General features: G+C 45.7%; 1 protein-coding gene across 1 annotated transcript in view; it reads left to right on the forward strand.

Moving 5' to 3' along the window:
- Positions 1 to 5,000, forward strand: part of LOC125908041 (putative uncharacterized protein DDB_G0271606) — a 110,570-nt gene that overhangs the window by 61,259 nt on the left and 44,311 nt on the right. The window lies entirely within an intron of this gene.

Consider the following 5,000-nt stretch of genomic DNA (forward strand, 5'->3'; position numbering starts at 1 on the left):
CACTAACGATCTCTCTGCACTGCATGGAACTCATTCGTAACCACCGTGACGGGAGACTTTGCTAGTACGCACGATACTCTGCGCATGTGTACATGTTTTACAACCCAGCCAACTTGAGCACCTAGGGGAAGTTGTGATGCCATCTGAACACCCACCGACTGATGCATTGAACGGCTAAAGTTGACCTTCAATCCGAACTGGCACTCTGCGGCGTGGAGGCAGTTGCGCGACCACTCCTATCCCAAACCAACAAAGCAAGGTGTATCCTACGTGCTCGGTACAAGCACACCACGACGGGACACATTGAACGGTTCAGCGATCTCTCTGCACTAGTGGAAGAACTCCAACGTGATACGGGAGACTTTGCTACAGCGGCTTCTCTGCACTTCTGGGCTACCACCTTGTGACGGGAGACATTGCTAGCGGTCACTCTGCACTAGTGATGGTACACCACCGTGATACGGGAGACATTGCTAACGGCCACTCTGCACAGGTGCCAATACCACCTTGTGACGGGAAACATTGCTAGGAACCGATCGGCATCTCTGCGCGATTACTTGACGCACACCCAACTAAGTCAACTGTTGGACTTTTTCGTAATCACGGCGGGACACATTGAACGAGCTCTAACGGATCTCTGCACGCATGGAACATGGTGGCGGGAATCATTGCTAGAACCGAACGGCGCCTCTGCGCGATGTACAAACAAGCTCAACAGGAACCTCGTATCGGCTGCCGAGCCGGAGCTCGAACAACTTGGACTTTCACCTCTAATTTATATCAACTCACCACTCCCCGAGGGATCCGCAGAATTGCTTCTGGGTCCCGTATCGTTATTTGCGATTCGTGTTTGCATTACACTACATTGAACTATTCCAACTTGTTTATCCGCATGGCGAACATTTGCTGCATTGAACATTAAAGTTCCACTTCGCTCTCCCCTACGTGGGTCTGAGCTTCACTCTCAGGGAAAAAATATGCCACATTGGTTAGGGAAACCCGGTTTCATCACGCTATGTGCCCTGCACCACCAGCTTAGCGTGAATGCTTCGAGTTTCCCTAAGAAGTTCGATTGGTCTTGCAGAGTTTAAAGACAACGAAGCTTAGTTTCAAGCAATGATTTAATATACGCGTATTAAAAACCCTTAACTGTTACAACTTTTATGCTTGAAACCATCGCAACGAAGTCTTTGGGTCCGTAGACCCGTGATGTACTGCTCCAGGAAACGTTTTGAAAGAGTGGAAACTCAAAATCATAGGTTAAGATCATCGGCAGAACCCACCAGACACCACTTTTGCTTCATAAGTTCGGCCTATAGTCATATGACGATTTTCATCGGGGAGGGGACGTATGACCCAAACGGGGGCTTATATGACCCACGGACACTGCAAACCAAGCTCCTACGACTAAATAGAGGTTAAAACTACGATTTGGTGAAATCTTCATTTTTGACCTCGGAGCAAGGTACCTTCCCTATAGTAGGCAATGAGTAAATGATCATAATCCCAGGAGGGCAAAAAATGGGAACCCGAGAGGAAAGCGCTGTTGGCGCGCCTAAGCTAGTGGCCCGTAGAGTAAAAAGGGTACCCCCAACAAAGTTGTCGTTTGACGTTCTGGTTTCACTTTTTATCATCTAAAATGAGTTTTCTACACGTTTTGAGGGGTTTTAGCAAAAAAAAATTTTTCGACTACTCGAGCTCTCTGGCCCGTTCGGTGCACATTTTTGAAAAAAGCTAGGGAGCTGCCCCTAGGTTCGGGGTGTCACAAAATGTTGAAAAGTGGTCGAAAAACCACTATCCAGAATCGGATGTAGAATCGTTAGACGAACTTAAAATTGTTCTACGACACCCATCTGCGACGTTTAGTATTCGAGTTATGGCCCGTCCTAGGTCTGACCGAGCAATTTTTGTTCCGCGCACTTTGTGCACCGTACACTTTGATGTTTGTATGAAAAAGTACCCTACCTAGGGACGCGTAGAGCAAATTTGTACCCCCGGGCATGTTGTCGATTGACATTCTGGTTGCACTTTTCATCATCTAGGGTGCGTTCCTGACACGTTTTGAGGGGTTTTAGCAAAAAAAAATTTTTCGACTACTCGAGCTCTCTGGCCCGTTCGGTGCACATTTTTGAAAAAAGCTAGGGAGCTGCCCCTAGGTTCGGGGTGTCACAAAATGTTGAAAAGTGGTCGAAAAACCACTATCCAGAATCGGATGTAGAATCGTTAGACGAACTTAAAATTGTTCTACGACACCCATCTGCGACGTTTAGTATTCGAGATATAGCACTTTGTAGGTCTGACCGAGCAATTTTTGTTCCGCGCACTTTGTGCACCGTACACTTTGATGTTTGTATGAAAAAGTACCCTACCTAGGGACGCGTAGAGCAAATTTGTACCCCCGGGCATGTTGTCGATTGACGTTCTGGTTGCACTTTTCATCATCTAGGGTGCGTTCCTGACACGTTTTGAGGGGTTTTAGCAAAAAAAATTTTTTCGACTACTCGAGCTCTCTGGCCCGTTCGGTGCACATTTTTGAAAAAAGCTAGGGAGCTGCCCCTAGGTTCGGGGTGTCACAAAATGTTGAAAAGTGGTCGAAAAACCACTATCCAGAATCGGATGTACAATCGTTAGACGAACTTAAAATTGTTCTACGACACCCATCTGCGACGTTTAGTATTCGAGATATAGCACTTTGTAGGTCTGACCGAGCAATTTTGTACTAAAATGTCTGGTGAACATGTAATTCATTAAATAACATTGACTTGCATCGTGCCCTACTTCATCGGCACAGCTGTTATTGACTATCTTTAGTGGAAATGGATTGAGTTTGACCATTTTAAGCCCATTTCCTATGCCGTGCACCAACATTGTGTACCGATCAGGGAAAGTACGCTACGTACGCGTTCATGGATGTCGATGTTGGTACAAGTTGCCTTTCGGGATAGCCGTGCACCAAAACTGTGTACCGATCAGGGAAAGTACAAGACGGAGGGTGCAGCTCGAGCGTACGCGTTCATAGATGTCGATGTTGGTACACTTGCACCAAAATTGTGTACCGATCAGGGAAAGTACAAGACGGAGGGTGCAGCTCGAGCGTACGCGTTCATAGATGTCCATGTTGATACAATCTACGTGTACGTACCTAGTTTTTGTAGGAAAAGTTGCAATTAAGTGCTTGTATGCTTAAAATGCTCATCTCAACCGGTCACCTTTTGGCTTGCCCTTTTATAACAGAAACCTAGAAAGATACTCGAGATTTTTGTGTTTTTCCATTCGCCCGGGACGACGAAATGAGCTATGTGCACATCGTGCAGAAAATTGTCTTCGCCACGCATGTTTTTGTCCATCCACTCATATAATCACCCGCATTTGTGTTCAACACGGACGGCGCAGCCCGAGCGAACGCGTTAATGTTTATGTTTGTACACACTGCTTGTACGATTCTAGGATTTGGTAATTGCGTCACAGTGCCCGACCGTCGCGGACACCGTTCTTGGACAGAAGTCCTAGTACGTAGAGTACTTTCCCTAGGTATGTGCTCGTTCGTGACTATCGTTGCGTGCTTACGGACACGCTTGGGTATGTTTACCATACAAGGTTTACTAGGGAAACCTGGGAAGGACGCTTGCCCTCCCGTCGCGGACACCATTCTTGGAAAGAAGTCCTAGTACGTAGCGTTCCTTATTTTACTTGATCAGTTTGTAATGCATTCGCTTTGTTCCATCGACTTCTGCTACTGCTCACTAAGGGGTGTTCGTTTGCGATGTGTACGATAAGCAACTGTCTATCGTAACCAGCAGTTAATCAACACTTTTTACCCAAGTCATAGCAACATAGAGTACTTTTCCTAATCGGTACACAATTTTGGTGCACCTCTAACCTCGCCGGCACTTTATCGTTACGTTTTGTGCACAACCTAGGGACGTGGTGTAAGTTTCATGATTTTTATGTTTGATTCGGTTTATTATGATTGAAAAATACGCTACGTCCCAGAAATTGGAGCTCGACTACTTCCTCCATGTGGCGAAAAAAGTTACTGGGCAACGCCTAGCTTATGCCCCATTTGTACTTCAATTTTCATTATCAGGTTTGAAAAATACGCTAAGTCCCAGAAATCTGAACTCGAATACTTTTGCCACGTGGCGCCAAAAGCTACTGAGAAACGCCTAGCCTTTTACCCATTTATAATTTAGTTTTCGTTATAAGTTTTGAACAATACGCAAAGTTCTAAGATTCTGAACTCGAGTACTTTTTACATGTGCCGCCAAAAGCTACTGAGCAACGCCTAGGTTGATACATTTTTGGTACATGGAGTGTATGCATGCAGGCGTACTGCCGTGCTAGACCGGAAAATCGAACTTGCTACTAGAACGTAAAGTAAGTCCCCTAGATAGGTGCTTTTGCATGCCTCTGATCGACGACCATGCAACGTGCGACACGCGTAGCTAGGCTTCCCCAAACAAATTTCCTAGAATAGCACCAAATTGCACACTTTCAGGGGTATATTTTGGTACCGTGTACCGTGCATGGTACAAGTATCAGTAGCTCGTGCAATTTATTTTGCATCGTGTTGCGGTTGCTGGTGCGTCGGGATAGGAGTGTTTCGAGACTTTCGCCAAGCGTTGGTGCCATTTGGTGGATAATTAATGTTCTAGCCACAATAAACGTGCCACATAATGCCAATAAGGAAAAAGCCGTTTTCTAGGGACTTCCAGTCAAAATGTTTGCCATCAGCGCTTTTTTGTCGAGTTCAGGATCTGGGACTTAGCGTTTTTTTTTCGCGATCCAATCCAACGACCAGATCGTGAATAAACAATACATACAACAGTGCATCCCTTTAAAGTAGGAAAAAGCCGAATTCTAGGGAGCTCCAGTCCAAAAGGTTGTCATCAGCGCTCTCCTCTCGAGTTCAAGATTTGGGACTTAGCGTTTTTTTCGCGATCCAGCCAAAAGACCAGATCGTGAAATAAACAATTAATATAACTGTACTAGTACATCCC

The sequence above is a fragment of the Anopheles coluzzii genome, assembly GCF_943734685.1.
Source record: "Anopheles coluzzii chromosome X unlocalized genomic scaffold, AcolN3 X_unloc_6, whole genome shotgun sequence".
NCBI lineage: Eukaryota > Metazoa > Arthropoda > Insecta > Diptera > Culicidae > Anopheles > Anopheles coluzzii.